This window comes from Glandiceps talaboti, chromosome 17 (assembly GCF_964340395.1).
Source record: "Glandiceps talaboti chromosome 17, keGlaTala1.1, whole genome shotgun sequence".
Classification (NCBI taxonomy): domain Eukaryota; kingdom Metazoa; phylum Hemichordata; class Enteropneusta; family Spengelidae; genus Glandiceps; species Glandiceps talaboti.
The window spans coordinates 7,233,950-7,254,315 of record NC_135565.1 but is presented as its reverse complement, the minus strand read 5'-3'; the positions used below and the strand labels follow the sequence as shown (position 1 = coordinate 7,254,315).

At 35.6% G+C, this 20,366-nt stretch overlaps 1 protein-coding gene across 3 annotated transcripts in view; it reads left to right on the top strand.

Annotated features, from left to right (window-relative positions):
- The window catches only part of LOC144448277 (uncharacterized), a 66,510-nt gene that overhangs the window by 27,981 nt on the left and 18,163 nt on the right, over positions 1–20,366 (top strand). The window contains exon 1 of one of the 3 annotated variants that reach the window (XM_078138460.1): positions 4,396–4,508. The exons of the other annotated variants lie outside the window; for them this stretch is intronic. The gene's annotated coding sequence lies outside the window, so the exon portion shown is untranslated. Of the gene's footprint in view, positions 1–4,395; positions 4,509–20,366 lie in introns of those variants that run through there. 3 annotated transcript variants of the gene reach the window in all.

Sequence of the window (20,366 nt, the reverse complement as noted above, 5' to 3'; positions counted from 1 at the left end):
GTCTTTGCGATTTCTTAGCTTTATAATGTTATTCATGTTTTTATCAGATAACATCTCTAGTTGATAAAGTTTTAAATCAAAACTATCGTCTTCTCTGTCTCTTTGTAGCTTACCAACTTTGAATTAATTAGTGCACAGCTAATATCCTTGATCAAACTGGTAGGCTATTTGGCAAATTACTAGTAACATATTTCCATAACCAGTGTAAATATCTACTAACTGACAAATGGTAATACACCAACCGTTAGTCGGATTGGTAGATGTCAGTTAATAGTGAACTATAAGACTTTTTAAGTTAACGTGAATGTTGGTGGCGCTATACTAATGAGAACGCATGAACGTACGTATAAAACATCTTGGTAATATAATTTTGTGTACAATGTATCTGGATGCGTAATTACCAAGTTGCGGCAAACATTAAACGCAAGACGCACATAAAGACCACCATGCAAATAAACAATAAACAGAGGATACATTGCATTTATTAATCAAACGTTAATACATGTCAACACAATATACTAGGAAATTCCCTTTCCCTGTCTATCTTTCTGTGTAAAGACTTTTTAAGTTTTACTGTTCGTCACCGTGGTCTCTGCATGGACGTACGAGTGGGGTGGGGTGCACGGGGGTGGGGTGGCACAAACAATAATTACGTAATCAAACGCTATATACATAATATATAACTGTCAGTCAGTCGACGTAGGAAGATTACGCAGTGGGGTTTGACCTTTACTTGCACACGACAGCGCATGACAGAACTGGTAACGCTCATGACTGTACCAGACACAGGAGTTGCTAATGATACTCGCAACGCATAGATCTGGTACTCGAGTAGTACATGTCTGCAATGGTCTCCTGCGGCAGGAAAACAAGAAAAAAACATTTGCGCATGCGTTTATCGGTCGGACGCTATCAATTCAAGTTTGAATTGTGTTGGAATACCCCCATTCGGAACTAAAATAATATACTAATATACCAATTGTTCTTTTCATTTGGCAGGAGAACAGTCAATTTCATATACTTTTCTCTAAACTATTCCGTCGTAATGGTTGAAAGCCTGCAACTCCACTCTAAACAAATAGTTTAAATAATAATGAAATAATAAATAAAAATAATTCTGCAAATAGTCAAATATTGATATGCAAATACAACACCTAGCCAATTAACTATTTACATGTACAATGACAAGCTCCTTGACCATTAACTAGTATGTATACAGTGTCAAGCCATTTATGTAATATGCAATTTCTCAAATTAAAGGATGGTCTAAATTACATGATTTGCATATCATTGACATTCAGATGTGTATAGTGATCACTACAAAGATAATGTTGTTAATACACATCTGAATACTGGTCAGTTGGTCCCCGTGCAAGCCGAATCAGCATTTCATCACAGTTTCTAATATGAAATCACGGCTCCTGACTAAAACGCGCATGCGCATATAGATTTTGTTCCTGCCACAGGAGACCACACAACACACTCACTCTCACAAAGCAGTTGTGACATGATGAGCCCCTATGCTCATGTCTACTGACTTATTCGTTTCCAGAAAAGACTTTACTATTGATTCTCTTCATAAAATTGCTAACACATGTACAAAACGTGTCATAGTGGGATTACCTGGCAGAGTTCAAAGTCAGTTAGGATTTAATTACGACATTATAATTCAGTTCATAGCACAAATATAGGGAAATTGTCCCAAAACTTTTCAACACATATGACATTGAGTATGGCATAAGTTGTATTTGATGTAAAGGACAAGTTCATGTCTGACTAAAACTTCTGCTTCATTTGCAACCCGACGTTTTGACTGTGCACAGACAGTCTTTTGCAAGGGCCAAATGCAAACAAAGTAAGCGAATCCAAAAAGATTTTGAAAAGTGTTTAAAAAAGGAGGAAAGAACAAAAACTGAAACGGTAAGAGACTAGCACAGTAAAAATGGCCTACCTATGAAAAACAGTCCAAACTTGACTCAACATAATGTGAACGTATCATGGCATGGTTGTACTAACTAGTAAACAATATCTTCCAACACGCCAATTGTTTTAATATTCTTTAAAATAACAGAAATTACAAGCTTATAAAATATTCAAAACTTGCCTAAAAATGTACAACATACCAAAGTCAAATGAGCCAACAGTTAAGTAGATAGTGCAATGTGAAACTGTACATTAAATTTTTGGATTAACATAGTCCTTAAGAACTAGTCAAGCTTATTATCGCTGCCAGGGGTAATACATTTTAGTGCTTAGAGCTCTCGAGGGAACAGACACATTTTAAATACATATTAATATAAGAACATATGACAATTCACACTGGATTTGAGTAAATGTGGTAACCAAAGAGGATAAAAATATTATTTTAAGGAATTACAAAACACTATCATTGCTTCGCTATTATAATTTCATAGTGACAAATAAGATGTATGGGCTGGGTGATGTATTGAATTTATGGATTTTTTGGTAAATTGTAAGTGTATGTTCACATTTCACTATAATACACAACTTACTTAATATTATTACTTGCTATACGAGAAATTACTCTCTCTTTTTTTGTTAAAACATGGCTTATGCACTACCTATCAAATTCACTTGGTAACACTAAATGGAAATTTTGAATCTGAAATTAAATTGATACACGGAAATTACAACACGTTAAGTACATCTATGGATAAAACAGATTTAAATAGTTATTAAGATTGTAAAGTACTTTAAAAACAACAAAATATTATCGAAACAAAACAGGGAAAAATAAAATCGAGATCATTTGGGATAGGACTGATTTGCTGTAACACCTGTTTTGCTGATTTAAGTTGAGACCAAAATACATTGACCATTTCAAATGGTCAATTTCATGGTCATTATATGCCCACAAAAAAGTGGAAACAGGCTATTTTTCTGCACCACTTTGTGCATAATATGGGTGATTTTTAAGGTCTGTGGCTGGAAATTCCATTCAACCACAGAGACCTATGAACCATCTCTGTTTGTTGCTGGAAATTCCAGCCAACCACAGAGACCTATGAATCATCTCTGGTTTGTTGCTGGAAATTGCAGCCAACCACAGAGACCTATGAACAAGCGATAGTTCGTGGCTGGAAATTCCAGCCAACATCAGACACTTTTAAAAAAGTATTAATCTAACACAATATGAAAATGCACACTATAATTGAGTAAACATGGTAATCAGGTAGATTAAAAAACATTATTGTAAGGAATTAAGAAACACTACCAGTGTATTGCTATTAACGTAGTTGTAAATTACTGATGGGTATGTGTCAAAAGTGATCGGTAAACCTAATAGTATAATTCAATCCAATATCACGACCTAAAAAATATTATCAAGCTGGTAAAATTGAATGTCCTTTACAAGTTGAATGCCAAGGTAAAATTAAAGCTGCAAGCAGCGATTGATGGGACCAAGCGGCTTGCCCAGCAGGCAATGATGTGCTGCATGGAGGTTGGGGTAATCTTCCTTCTACACACCAAATTGTGAGGTTGTCTATACACTGGTTTCAGAGAAGAACATTTTAAAAAGTGATTTGGAGGAGAAAAAAATGAATTATGCAATGCCTATCAATTTACCGGGTAATTTTTTAATTCGAAATTAAATTGATACAGCAAGGAAAGTACAACACATTAAGTACATACTATTTATTACAATTGTAAAGTCCTTTTAAACCAACAAGCAAAACAAATAAAAAACAAAATTTAGATCATTTGCAATGGGACTGATTTGCTGTAACACCTGCTTTGGTGATTTAAATAGGACCATGGGGGCAGTGTTATCAATATATGGAATGCAATGGATGAGATTACTAAATTTGAATGTCTCAAAAATCAACAGACACCCTTGTTCAATAAATGTACCCTCCAGTGAGGTCACAACAGGGTAATATGTTGGCCTATATTTCTAATTGATCGTTGGAATTAATTAGATGGTATAGTACATTTCAATTCTATAGCTCGGTTATTGTTTTAACTACTTCATATGGGTTCCTTATCCGGAACGTGATTTTGTCGGTCATGTTAAACAAAATACATACTTGGATACAAAACACTACCTATATATTGAACATTTGCATGTCAGTATATATATGTTTGCAAAATTTCTGTATCAAAGTAAACCATTCTGATAAACTTCACTATACTGACATTACACGGTTAGTTTAATCATTTATTTCAAGCTCTGTGGGACACTATTTCTTAAAGCTCATGACCAGACGATACACAAATACTATCCTGTTGCAACCAAGTTACATGTAAGACTTAGTATCTGATGAGATGACTCACAACAACAACAACAACAACAACAGGATGTATATTTGTGACGTAAGAATGCCACGTGATATACACATGATATTTCAAGATGACTCTGCACTATCGGCGTACTTGTCGAACAACGTGCATTGTCTATTGTACACTCTCCATTCAAAGACTCAAAACGTATCTCGCTTGAGGGAAACAATCGTGGTGACACATTGCATACAGCGAAGCGTTCTTTGGTAAGTACGCTGGATAGTTTCAAATTTTTCAAATAACGTAAGTTAAAACCAGCAGAAGTAATAAACAGCGAAGAAAGAATGTAAGTATCGAGATATGACTGAGAGCCGTGGAAACAAAATGGACGTTTCACGGACGTCGAGTTTATCATATCGGTACTCAAATTTAAAATTATCGCATTTAACCTTTAGTTTGAGTAACAAAAATAATCTTGACAAAATGTCAACCGAATCAGAAATCGTCGAATACTGTTAAAACATCCATTGGTATGGAGACATAATCAGATCAGATAATAAGTTAGCGTATATATGAATGGTGGAGAGGTCACAAGTCGAGTGCTAACTCACATCAAAACACCATTTGTTGAAAGTGTAAAGATAATGTAACAACATTCAACAGGTTGCCCTTAGATAACATTAACGTACCTACAACGGATTTGGTTAGTCTTGCTGCTAGACGTTCGGGCTTTAATTCGATACTATAAGCGAACAAAGTTCGCAGTGAAGGCTTGTCCGAACATCCTCGATAGCGACGTTCAGTCGTGTGTCGTATTGTATCGGAAGAACATCCGAGGTCTAGCAGATAGACTGGGATTTGGTCTCTTTTTTTGCAACTGACAACAAGCAGACACCGGATATTTAGTAAATACATACGGTAAATATTTATTTTGAGTATAGTTGCTTTCAATTCATGACAAAACATTGTTTTTTATTATTTCCAGTTACCAAAGCACATCATTTGGACTGCACCAAACTTACCAAATATGTCGATATGAGTGTGTGGTGTTAAATCATACAGAACTCTCATAAAATATTGAAATAATTAATGTTTTGACTAAAACTATTCTCGTGCGTTTTTTTCGTTGTCCAAAACTGTTAGTTCATATCAAACTACGTCAATCACGATATGCCTTTGCAAATTATTAAAAGTTTTATTTAGTATTATATGCGTACTATATATATAATGACGAAAGCACTCATTGAGACAATATGTACAGATAGGGCCACAGCAATAGATGTCTAATTAAAGTGCCACTTCACCGGGTAACAACAAAGCCTTCATGATATATGTTGTATGTCTATTATCCATTCTGACACTGATGTTTTCATGACATGTCGACCCGGTCAATCTTTTGAGCTGTTGATACGTACCTTTGTATCACACAAATGGCCCTTTTCACATTCCATAACATTAGAGTATTTCCGTACGGGATTTAACGGATGTGCATGGATACTAAGTTAACTTACAATCCAGACTTCGTTGATCTACAGTTAACATATTCGCTCTGTTCAGAGCCCGTAGTAAGATTGTATACTGCCAGACAGTGGGAATCCACGCGACTGTACATGTTAGGTTATTACACAAACGTATTGATATTGTATAGCATGTAAATTTACCATCCACAAAATATGTATATATTTGGTAAGTTTGCAGCCCATATTTTTAATTTTATCGATACAACATATATGTATGTAATTTTCATTCAACAAAATGTTCCATAAGCTAAATGTATCAGGAAAATGCAGAAACATAAAACTACAGTAACCGTTGGTAACACGTCGGATAGTGGTGTATATTTTCACAATTATTTTTACATTGCATCATAAGATTTAGAATTAAAACCCTAGTTTCCAAAGAGAACATACCGTGCTTCGTTATATATATCATAACAATTGTTTTAGATGGAATGGAATTTATGGGTCAAAATCGACTGCAAAACGTATGTACAACACTCATGTGTAACGTTATTACAAATTTTTCCACAAGTTAAAAAAAAAACAGCCCGAGTTCAATGACCTATGGTACAACAGTGGCTATGGTCCAACTGCACTAAACCTGTCATCTCGGACCACTGCAGCTGTGATTAACAATGGGGGTGAACGACTTGGTAGAAGGGATATATATGTATAGCTGTAATGGGTTGAATGACACGCGCCTCATTCATACATTAGAATTTACAATTGTACTGTTACACTTGCATTAACATAAATGTAGTAATTTGGAAAAATGATAAATCAAAGCTATAAATATCATTATATTGAGTATTTCCGTTAGCTGTGATTTTGATAGATTTCATATATCTCCCTACTCTCTCTCTCTCTCTCTCTCTCTCACACATACACACACACGCGCGCGCGCACGCACAAAACAAACAAACAAACAAACACATCGAAGATATATAGCGATGTTTATATTATTGTTACCCAGTTAATAATGTAATTATCTGTGCTTATAGAGACTGCAATTGATTACACACTCACATCATGAGATTATAATTAAAACCCTAGTTTCCAAAGAGAATAAACCGTGCTTCGTTATATATATCATAACAATTATTTTAGATGTAATGGAATTTGTTGGTCAAAATGGACTGCAATTAACATATGTACAACACTCATTTTGTAACATTATTACAAATTATTCCACAAGTTTTAAAAAAACAGCCCGAGTTCAATGACCCATTTAATGGTACAACAGTAGGTATAGTCCAACTGCACTAACCTGCCATCTCAGACCACTGCAGCTGTGATTATACACTCACGGGGAGTGGAGGAAATATAAAGTGCCGTTGTACGTACGTGCTATACATTCATGCCAGGTGTAATAATTGTTAGCGCCTAGATTTCTCGATGGGGGGGGGGAGACGCATTTTAAAAACATATTAATATAACACAATATGAAAATGCACACTGTAATTGAGTAAACATGGTAATCAGGTAGAATAAAAAACATATTATTGTAAGGAATTAAGAAACACTACCAGTGTATTGCTATTAACGTAGTTGTAAATTATTGATGTGTATGTCAAAAGTCATCGGTAAACCTAATAGCACAATTTACTCCAATATCACAACTCAAAAAGTATTATCATGCTGGCAAAATTGAGTGGCCTTTACAAGTTACAAATTTCAAGGTTACCTATACACTGGTTTCAGAGAAGAACATTTTAAAAGTGATTTGGAGAAGAAAAAAATGAATTATGCGCTGCCTATCAATTTACCGGGTAATTTTGAATTCGAAATTAAATTGACACAGCAAGGAAATTACAACACATTAAGTACATACTATTTATTACCATTTTAAAGTCCTTTTAAACCAACAAAACCAATCAAAACAAAACAAAATTTAGATCATTTGCAATGGGACTGATTTGCTGTAACACCTGCTTTGGTGATCTAAATTGGCCCATAGGGACAGTTTTATCAATATATGGAATGCAATGGATGAGATTACTAAATTTGAAATTCTCAAAAATCAACAGACACCCTTGTTTAATAAATGTACCCTCCAGTGAGGTCACAACATGGTAATATGTTGGCCTATATTTCCTATATTTCCAATTGATCGTTGGAATTAATTAGGCGGCATACTACATTTCCATTCTATAGCTCGATTATTGCTTTTTAACAACTTCCTATGGGTTTGTCGGTCGTGTTAAACAAAATACATACTTGGATCATGGATGTATTAGCGGTTATACTTCCATGCTTGGATTATACATAAGGTAAATTCACTTTCAAAGTAACAAGATCAACGTTATTGCTAGGACTATGTGTGTGCCATCTCAGAGATATTGTGGGATAAAATAGAGAAAATAGACAAATCGGTTTATTTCTCAGAACTGACACACATATTGTGTGTACTGGATTTGGATTAAACTAGGGGGTGACTACCCAGTTTCCCTTTACTTCTACCATTCAACTAGTCGCTAGAACGTTCTGGTACTTAGATCCATTTCATAGAATGTCACAGTGAAGATACTTTATATTGGAAAGTAAGTGAATCTGACTATAGACTACAGTCTATTGAAAATATGAAATAGGTTTGTATTTTTTATTGTATTTCATAATACTATTTCATGATACTAGTGACCACTTGCGGATATATGCCCATTACGAAAAATTAAAGAAGCAATGATATGGGTAGAACAGTCAGTTCAACAGCTTTATGTTTTCTGTCCTAACTCAGGAAAAACCTGTGATTGTATTTTCCTTGTAATACTGGTGTCATCGTTCTTTATTAACTTATCTCACGATCTTCCCCCAAAAAACCACATTCATAACAACAGTGCTCGTGGATGGGAGAAATTCAGCAATGACATCATAAACAACAACAACACCAACAACACCAATTCTTTATCTACAAAACACTACCTATATATTGAACATTTGCTTGTCAGTATATATATGTTTGCAGAATTTCTGTATCAAAGTAAAACATTCCGATAAATTTCACAGATAATGTAACAGCATTCAACAGGTTGTCCTTAGATAACGTTAACGTACCTATGACGGATTTTTTTTTTTTTTTTTTTTTTGCAACTGCCAACAAGCAAACACCGGATATTTAGTAGATATATACGGTAAATATATATTTTGAATATGGGTGCCTTCAATTCATGACAAAACATTGTTTTTTATTACTTCCAATTACCAACAGCACATCATTTGGAGTGCACCAAACTTACCAAATAAGCCGATATGAGTTCATGATGTTAAATCATACAGAACTCTCATAAGATATTGAAATAATTAATGTTTTTACTAAAAACATTCTCATGCGGTTTTTTTCGTTGTCCAAAACTGTTAGTTCATATCAAACTACGTCAATCACGATATGCCTATGCAAATTATTATGTTTTATTTAGTATTATATGCGTACTATATATATATAATAACGAAAGCACACATTGAGACCTATGTACAGATAGGGCCACAGCAATAGATGTCAAATTAAAGTGCCACTTCACCGGGTAACAAGAAAGCCTTCGTGGTGTATGTCTATTATCCATTCTTTGACACGATGTTTTCATGACATGTAGACCCGGTCAATAGTTTGAGTTGTTGATACGTACCTTTGTATCACACCAATGACCCTTTTCACATTCCATCACATTAGTGTATTTCCGAACGGAATTTAACGGACGTACATGGATACTAAGTTAACTTACAACCCAGACTTCGTTGACCTACAGTTAACATATTCGCTCTATTCAGAGCCTGTAGTAGGATTGTATACTGCCAGCCAGTGGGAATCCACGCGACTGTTAGGTTATTACACAAACGTATTGATATTGTATAGCATGTAAATTTACCATCAACAAAATATGTGTATATTTGGTAAGTTTGCAGGGCATATTTTTTATTCTATCAATACAAAATATATGTATATAATTTGCATTTTAAAAAAATGCTCGATAAGTGAAATGTGGTGGTACGAGATTGCAGCAACATAAAACTACAGTAACCGTTCGTAATACGTCGGATAGTGGTATAAATTTTCAACATTATTTTTACATTGCATCATGAGATTATAATTAAAACCCTAGTTTCCAAAGAGAATAAACCGTGCTTCGTTATATATATCATAACAATTATTTTAGATGTAATGGAATTTGTTGGTCAAAATGGACTGCAATTAACATATGTACAACACTCATTTTGTAACATTATTACAAATTATTCCACAAGTTTTAAAAAAACAGCCCGAGTTCAATGACCCATTTAATGGTACAACAGTAGGTATAGTCCAACTGCACTAACCTGCCATCTCAGACCACTGCAGCTGTGATTATACACTCACGGGGAGTGGAGGAAATATAAAGTGCCGTTGTACGTGCTATACATTCATGCAAGGTGTAACAATTGTTAGCGCCTAGATTTCTCGGGGGGGGGGGGGCAGACGTATTTTAAAAATGTATTAATCTAACACAATATGAAAATGCACACTACGGTAAACATGGTAATCAGGTAGATTGAAAGACATTATTGTAAGGAATTAAGAAACACTACCAGTGTATTGCTATTAACGTAGTTGTAAATTACTGAATTGTATGTCAAGGTGATCGGTAAACCTAATAGTGTAATTTAATCCAATATCACAACCTAAAAAGTATTATCAAGCTGGCAAATATTGAGTGTCCTTTACAAGTTGAATGCCAAAGTAAAATTAAAGCTGCAAGCAGCGATTGATGGGACCAAGAGGCTTTCCCAGCAGGCAATGATGTGCTGCATGGAGGTTGGGGTAATCTTCCTTCTACACACCAAATTGTGAGGTTGTCTATAAAATGGTTTCAGAGAAGAATATTTTAAAATGTGATTTTGAGGAGAAAAAAACGAATTATGCGCTGCCTATCAAATTACCGGGTAATTTTGAATTCGAAATTAAATTGATACAGCAAGGAAATTACAACACATTAAATATAAACTATTTATTACAATTGTAAAGTCCTTTTAAACCAACAAGACCAATCAAAACAAACCAAGCAAAACAATTAAAAAACAAAATTTAGATCATTTGCAATGGGACTGATTTGCTGTAACACCTGTTTCGCTTATCTAAATTGGACCATGGGGGCAGTGTTATCAATATATGGAATGCAATGGATGAGATTACTAAATTTGAAATAGTTCTCAAAAATCAGCAGACACCCTTGTTCAATAAATGTACCCTCCAGTGAGGTCATAACAGGGTAATATGTTGGCCTATATTCCCTATATTTCCATTTGATCGTTGAGATTAATTAGGTGACATAGTATTATTTTCATTCTATAGCTCGAATATTGTTTTTTAACTACTTCCTATGGGTTCCTTATCCGGAACGGGATTTTGTCGGTCATGTTAAACAAAATACATACTTGGATCATGGATGTATTAGAGGTTCTACTTCCATGCTTGGATTATACATAAGGTTAATTCACTTTAAAAGTAATAAGATCAACGTTATTGCTAGGACTATGTGTGTGCCATCTCAGGGATACTGTGTGAAAAAATAGAGAACATATTCAAATCGGTTCATTCCTTAGAACACACTCATATTGTGTGTATTGACTCCCCAACTTTTTCTTTGCTTGTCCATTCAACTAGTCGCTAGAACGTTTTGGTACTTCGATCCATTTTCTGGAATGTCACAGTGAAGATTCTTATTGGAAAGTAAGTGAACCTGACTATTTTACAGTCTATTGAAAGATCAATTGGGTTTATGTTTTATTGTTTTCCTTAAGGGACAAATCGCCATTCTACCTAAGTTCAACATTGAAGGCATAATCCTTGATTGAACACGCATGCGCATAAGGATTTTGCGGCTGCCACAGCAGACCACACATTTACAACAATTAGCAAGGTCTCACACAGTAGTTTATGACATGAACCTTTATGTTCGAATTCGACTCTTCTGACTTATTTATAGTTTCCAGAAAATTCTTGCTATTGATTCTTGATACAATTTAAAGTTCAAAGCGTTTTCATACTGGGATTACATGGCAAAGTTCATAGTTACGTTTATTTAGCATGCTGTAGGCTAACAGACCAGTCTTCCACTGGAGGGTAAGGGACAAGAAGGCAATTTAACTTCAGTCGCAAGTTAGGAAATCGTTCAAGACAAACGACGAATTCAGCAACATGGGAAGGGTAACATTTTACAATCTGTAGTTTTGTGACCAAATTGAAGATCCAACTATTGTAAATTTATATTTTAAGTATAATTGAAATGTACTTGACATTTCAAAGTATTGAAACGCTGTTGATCGGCTTACTGTGCAGTTTATCGATATTTAATGTTCAAACGGGGAAGTACTCACTCGCACTGCTGTTCCAATCGTCAGTCTGTTCCATTTAAGACTATAACGTTGAATTAGCCGACCAACTAGTTTCTTCTCAAACCATCTCTTCCACGAGGTACCGTACCGACTTGGATTGTGTTGAGTAGAACTCACAACGAAACATACGTATCTGGTTCAACGAACGCCAAGCTAACCACTTGGTTGATTTTATTACATGACCACTCTCCGTCTCCGCCTCTCCCCCCGAGCTGGGCTAAAAACCCAACTTAAATACATTTCCAAGTTTACACAAAATCTCTATTCTTAGAGTATGACGTATTCTTAAGTCTTATGATGAAAGACATCATCCGAGATCTAATATCCAATCACCTTCCCTAGATTAGTAATACAAGTTCATATCTCAAAGACCATAAAATAGTCATGTCATAATAAAACTTGTTGACAGTTCAATCGTACCTGGTACAAACAATTCAGAAACACCCCATGTAGAGATGTCAAAGACCTATGTTGTTACGCAACGGAATGTCACTGTTTGTACAAAGTTTAAATGCTTTTTGACTTCAATTTAGAGTTCATAATGAAAATTTACCAAAATATCCTGAATGGACATAATTTAGATCTGTGACTCGTAACAGTATATTTTAATTATAGAATATTATATATATATGCAATATTCAGTACGTCAGCACGACAACACACCCTTTCGATATGAGAATGAATTGCCATCGCTCAAATATCAAAACAAGCTGAAAAGATTGATCTGTATATGTTGTACCCCACTTCAGAACGACAGGACATATTCTAGTAGACAATGTTCTATCAGCCACGATCATTTGCCATTTACCTAACCCAGATACGGAAATAACACAATTAGAAAGTATACAGATGCGCGTATTCTGAACGATGTATCGTCATAGACTGAATGACTATGGACCTACAGGAATTCAATACTAGACATTTGCGGAGTTCCATTCCCTCCTATTTTGTCATGTGATTAGTTTATTTTGTACGTTCAGATTTTCTAATACTTTGGTTTGTTTTCGTAATTTCTCTGATTAGCCTGATGAAAGTGTGCTAGTCGCATCGAAACCTCTTTCTCTATGTTTTGGGATTAGATGTAAGCTGACTTCTAGTCAATATTAGATTGCTTGACATTATATGCATAGTTCATATCTCAAAGACCATAAAATAGTCATGTCATAATAAAACTTATTGACAATTCAATCGTACCTGGTACAAACAATTCAGAAACACTCCATGTAGAGATGTCAAAGACCTATGTTGTTACGCAACGGAATGTCACTGTATGTTCAAAGTTTAAATGCTTTTTGACTTCAATTTAGAGTTCATATAGAAAATTTACCAAAATGTCCTAAATGGATATATTTTAGATTTGTGATTCGTAACACAGCGCCCACCTTCACTGTGAAGCGCCCTCGCTTCAACATAAATGATTGACATCTCTCCTCGCGAAAACCTGACTATTTTACAGTCTATTGAAAGATCAATTGGGTTTATGTTTTATTGTTTTCCTTAAGGGACAAATCGCCATTCTACCTAAGTTCAACATTGAAGGCATAATCCTTGATTGAACACGCATGCGCATAAGGATTTTGCGGCTGCCACAGCAGACCACACATTTACAACAATTAGCAAGGTCTCACACAGTAGTTTATGACATGAACCTTTATGTTCGAATTCGACTCTTCTGACTTATTTATAGTTTCCAGAAAATTCTTGCTATTGATTCTTGATACAATTTAAAGTTCAAAGCGTTTTCATACTGGGATTACATGGCAAAGTTCATAGTTACGTTTATTTAGCATGCTGTAGGCTAACAGACCAGTCTTCCACTGGAGGGTAAGGGACAAGAAGGCAATTTAACTTCAGTCGCAAGTTAGGAAATCGTTCAAGACAAACGACGAATTCAGCAACATGGGAAGGGTAACATTTTACAATCTGTAGTTTTGTGACCAAATTGAAGATCCAACTATTGTAAATTTATATTTTAAGTATAATTGAAATGTACTTGACATTTCAAAGTATTGAAACGCTGTTGATCGGCTTACTGTGCAGTTTATCGATATTTAATGTTCAATTGGGGAAGTACTCACTCGCACTGCTGTTCCAATCGTCAGTCTGTTCCATTTAAGACTATAACGTTGAATTAGCCGACCAACTAGTTTCTTCTCAAACCATCTCTTCTACGAGGTACCGTACCGACTTGGCTTGTGTTGAGTAGAACTCACAACGTAACATACGTATCTGGTTCAACGAACGCCAAGCTAACCACTTGGTTGATTTTATTACATGACCAATCTCCGTCTCCGCCTCTCCTCTCGAGCTGGGCTAAAAACCCAACTTAAATACATTTCAAAGTTTACACAAAATCTCTATTCTTAGAGTATGACGTATTCTTAAGTCTTATGATGAAAGACATCATCCGAGATCTAATATCCAATCACCTTCCCTAGATTAGTAATACAAGTTCATATCTCAAAGACCATAAAATAGTCATGTCATAATAAAACTTATTGACAATTCAATCGTACCTGGTACAAACAATTCAGAAACACCCCATGTAGAGATGTCAAAGACCTATGTTGTTACGCAACGGAATGTCACTGTTTGTACAAAGTTTAAATGCTTTTTGACTTCAATTTAGAGTTCATAATGAAAATTTACCAAAATATCCTGAATGGACATAATTTAGATCTGTGACTCGTAACACAGCGCCCACCTTCACTGTGAAGCGCCCTCGCTTCAACATAAATGATTGACATCTCTCCTCGCGAAAAATATCGTACCATTTTGCCTAACTAAGAAATATAAAGTAAAGAAAGTGAAATGTTAGAAAAAAAATGATTCGAAAATTGATATGCAATACTTGAAATAAAATACTAGAGTAGTAATGCAACATTGTTGTAAATCAAAATTGAATCAGTTATCATGTGACTTAACTAAATATAGTCAAATAAATTGCTTGTAGTACCATGTAACAACAAAACAATCAAAAAGCAGTAAAGTGCCCAACTTCAAATCACCAGATAAGTAAAATGTATCACTTAAAAAATAACTCCAACTTTGACAGAATATTCTAATAATTACGTTGAACTGATAAAAACAGCTAAAATTAATGATTTGAATAAATCTCAGATCAAATTCGAAATGAGTAATTGTTGCTGTGTAATAATATATGTAAAAGGAGTTGACTAAAATAATAAAATGTAAACATATCATACCTAGTAAGCTATCATATAATAAAGAGTATCTAAATGATAATCGGAAGTCAGTATGCCAGTCTAAGACAATATATCTTACGCATTATCACTAATTTTTTATCGCATCAAAGCATAGTATAAATTTGTAATTTTCGCAAGCCATAAAGGTTACGTAATGTCGCAAGTAGCGGGGAGATGATGCCGTGTATTGCATATATGTTCCAGGACGACATCAAACGCACCCTATTATCGCCAAATACGTAAAATAAACCATAGACTTTAGAGGATTCTTATCATGAAAATAGTCAGTCAACGTCAATCGCTACGTCATGACTAATAAATACATATCTATATCACACAAAGTAATGTGCAAATGTCAATGGACTGTGTCAACCCATAAACACTCTGTAAATAACCTATGGAGTGTCAGAGGGCCCTATCGCAATATGTATTTCGTAATATTATATAACCCACTACACCGTGTGTCACATATACGTATCATACTTGAGAAGAGTAAACAAACGTAAACTAACCAATCTACAGAAAGAATGCATGCTTGTCCCTAGGTAAACAATATAACATTGTCCTGCGTCCAGGACTGAAGTGGTTTGCCAAGGAACCTTCTGACTGTACATGTAAGTCGGTAGTACTCTAAAACAGTCGAAAATGCCAACTTTAACTTATCTCAAAACTAGATATACCTGTCAGCACCTAATTGAAACACACCCGCTATCTAACAAAGAATAATAGTTATTTGAACTTGAAACTTATCGGCAGAGATAACCAAATAATCCAAAAGAAACTATCAAACAAAGGGAACCTTTTTTCATATCGAGGTGGTAAACATACTCAAGATATTGAGCTTAATCAATAAACAGTAAACAGTATTGCCACAAATGAAAAACAAAAAAAACAAATGGACAACTATGTCACTTGAAGTTCAGCAGATATATGAAAGCATGAAATGATCAAACACATAAAGGAAATGGAAGCTAGAAACATGAAAAGGAACACATGTACCTCTGATCATTAAGACTTTGGAACTAATGTATTGAAATATTATGAAATAATACACACGCAGATGAAAATAAACAAATTACCTTTAAAGAGTTTTATGTCTGATGAGTTGCCAATAAACGAATATTTCCCGATCATAACATCACAATTATACAGCGTCAGGCCTGACTATACAAACACTCACTCAATCATACTATGCACTCAAACATACTATAGTAAAGAACCCCAGCAAAAATATACTAAGTAAACTCTATCAAACAGAATATTCATCAAAGCAACTGCAAGGATGAAAAGAAAGATAAAAGTAAGTACACGATGCGATTGGATACAAGGTTGACAATTATGAGTTATGACAACAATTTTGTGTATAAGAATCGGTGAACACACATTAGTTTAATATATGAAGACAAATGTAATGTTATGTAAACAGTGCACACCTGAAGCATTGCCATAAAGTGCAGATACAACTTGGGCTGCAATCTTGAAACAATAAATATCGTAACAGAAACAATGCTAAGATAAAGAAGACATTATGAGCCATATCTGTAAACTCGGCGGTTCCTGGCAACAACCTTTGGTTTGCTATTAAGTTGGGCGTGACTTACCCGTAATGACAACTGGATTGTCGCGTAAAGATTGAAGGGCAACTTCATTCAAGTAATCCCTTGGAATCCATGAATTGTCTGAATTAGGGTATCCCTCCCATTTTATCAGATATTCTAAAATGCCATTTTTGTATCGTCCGCGTAAAATCTTTTCTATACGATAATATGTGTCATCACCAACATATTCATTTTCTCCAGCCAAACTGTCACTATCATAATCAATGGGATGTCGCGCAGGGGACCGATTTGAACGTACTGTATCGTTTGAATCGGAAGTATCAGCACTTTCATGGGTTGAGACTTCGTCGCGATTCCCTGAACTACTACGAGTTTCACGTATGCTATGTGCTATTTTACGAGCGATACGTCTTTCTGCTCTCTTTCTAACAGCTACTTTCTTATCTATTTTTCTTGGCTGTATAGAGTGATCAGTTGATTCAGATACACTTTCACTGGACGTGTCTGATAAATCATAAATTTCTGTATCCGAATACATATGATAGTCACGACCGTTATCATCATTCACTGGGTGTGATAAGTGATTATCGCTCTGTATCTGAGTTGCACTGTCTGATTCATCAATTGATTCCTGATCATCATTACTTAATAGACGTCGTGGTCTCAACTTTGCATGCTTGAGTCGGTTAGCATGAATAACTTTCCCATAAGGTCTTGTGCCTTCAACATGTTGCAGTTTGAAATTTACCGGTGAAATTTGCTCCTTAATGCGATATGGTCCGCGGAAGAATTTGTGAAACTTCTTGGCGTAACCGGGCTTCACAGCCGGATGATGAAGATATACTATGTCACCTACTTTAAATGTATTCTCAGCTTGTGCAGATTTATCATATCTCTTTTTCATCTTTGCTTGTGCCTTTTCGATATTCTCTTTCGCTAATGATACAGCCAAATTGCGGCACCGAGCCATTTCCTCTAAGAATAAATTCGCGTTGTGTGACGCACCAAGTTGTGGTATTAATTCAGTATCAACCGGTAGTCTTGGCTCGACCCCAAACAATGCCCTGAATGGTGACATTTTCGTCGTGTCATGTGGCGTAGACCTGTATGCGAATAAAACTGACGGTAGAAAAATGTCCCAATCATCACCTAGTCGATTCGTGTAAATAGAAATCATATCTATCAGAGTTCTGTTAAAACGTTCTGTCAGCCCATTTACCGATGGCATATACGGAGATGAACGCTTCTTTGTAATATCGAAATAGCGACAAACTTCTTTCATAACATGTGACATAAATGACGAACCTTGATCTGAGAGAATAGAATTTGGAAAACCGAAAGTGCAAAATATTTCTCGAAACAATACTCTAGCAACAGTTTCTGCTTTCGTATTAGGTACTGCGAATGCCCACGCAAACTTAGTCAAATATTCCGTCACAACTAAAATATGCACATTCCCACTTTTTGTCTTTTTCAGTGGCCCTAAAAAATCCATGCCAAGTCTATGCATAACTCCCGTGACTTTCAGTGGAATTAAGTGACCTTTGAACCGACGACCTCTCTTTCTAGTATGACAACGTGCACACGATGCTACATAATCTGTGATATCCTTATTCATCCCATCCCAATAATATCGTGACCGAATTGCATATAAACATCGCGACGTCCCGAGATGACCTCCTGTTACGTCATCGTGAATCCGCTTTATTACATACAATTGAAGTGACCGTGGAATAACTAATTGTCTAATACAATCCTTAGCTAGAGCAGACTTTCCCGACGGTGACCATAAATGATACAAAATTCCATTGAGCAACAAATAATTTGCCTGTGTGTTTGCGATACGTTTGGCCAACTTTTTATCATTTGGTAAATCCCCACTTGTTAAGAACTTAATCATTGGAACTAAATGACTGTCACTATGCTGTAAGCGCGAAATTCTATCAGTTGTCGTATTGGAATGTAAGTCATTATTGAGTACACAATCATCATTTACTGTGACTGACCCCTGGGATTGACTATCAGTACTAGTCTCAACACTATTTGTACTGGCAACCGTTTGTAAGGTGTTATATAATTCACTGATGTCAATATCAGAGTCATCTGATTTGTTTGACTTATCCAAATTCACCATATTAACATTGGCCATATGTGTACTTGACCCTCTAGTGTTATCGTCGTCGACCTTTATGTCATTGCTCATTGTAGGCTCAAATGCAGGTGTATCTGGGTTACTGAAGTCAGAATTTTGGCTCCCTGCCTGTTCATATTCTCTACGCGATAACCCGTCCGCGTGGGGAATCTTTTTGCCCGGTCTGTGTTGAATATCGAAATCATACTCTTGAACTCGCATAATCCATCGTGCTATTCTACCACTAGGTGATTTCATTTTGAACAAATATGGTAAATTAGCATGATCAGTAATCACCGTAAAACGATTACCTCTTAGATAAGGGTCGCACTGCGATAACCCATGTAGTAAAGCAATAGCTTCTCGTTCTGTCGTCGAATATTTCCGTTCGCGCGAACTTAGAGAACGACCACCATAAGCAATCGGTCGTTCTAGTTTATCCTGTTTTTGTGCTAAAACGTACCCTACACTAAATGCAGATGCGTCGGTATACAGGATGAACGGATCATTGTATTGAGGAAATCCTAACAATGGAGCTGTCACTAGTTTTCGTTTCAAGGTATCAAATGCCTGTTGACATTCATCCGTCCATTTGAACACTTTGTTCTTATGCAATAAATTATGAAGTGGATGGGCAATCTTAGAAAAATCTCTGATAAAACGGCGATAGAAACCTGCCAGACCTAGAAAGCTCTTGACCTTAGAAACATTTGTAGGGACTGGAAAACTCTCAACAGCTGAAATCTTAGCTGGATCCGCGGAGATACCATCCTTAGTCAGAATATGACCCAAGAACTTAATTTTCTTCCTACCAAAGTGGCACTTCTTTGGACCCAGTTTCAAACCTGCTTCTCGCAATCGTGTCAAAACATTATTTATATGAAGCAGATGATTATCAAAAGTATTACTGTACACAACAAGATCATCGAGATAGACGACGAGGTGGCTCCAAATTAATTCTCGAAATAAATGCTGCATTGTCTGTTGAAACGAAGCACTAGAATTACGTAAACCCTGAGGTAAAGTATTCCATTCATATTTCCCATCTAAACTAACAAATGCCGTTTTGTGGGAATCCCTCTCATCTATTGCCAACTGCCAAAACCCAGACGTCATATCAAGGGTAGTGAAATATTTAGGAGACTTATCTCCTATCATGTCTAGACAATCTTGCAAACCAGGCAAGGGAAATACGATTGGCACTGTCTGTTTATTTAATTCCCTATAATCAATAACTAGTCTATACGCACCTGACGGTTTCTTGACCAATAACAGTGGACTACTATACTGTGAAGTTGAAGGTGTAATAACACCCTGGTCAAGTAAATTATCTAACTGAGACCTTATTTCTTTGCGTTTGTCTGGG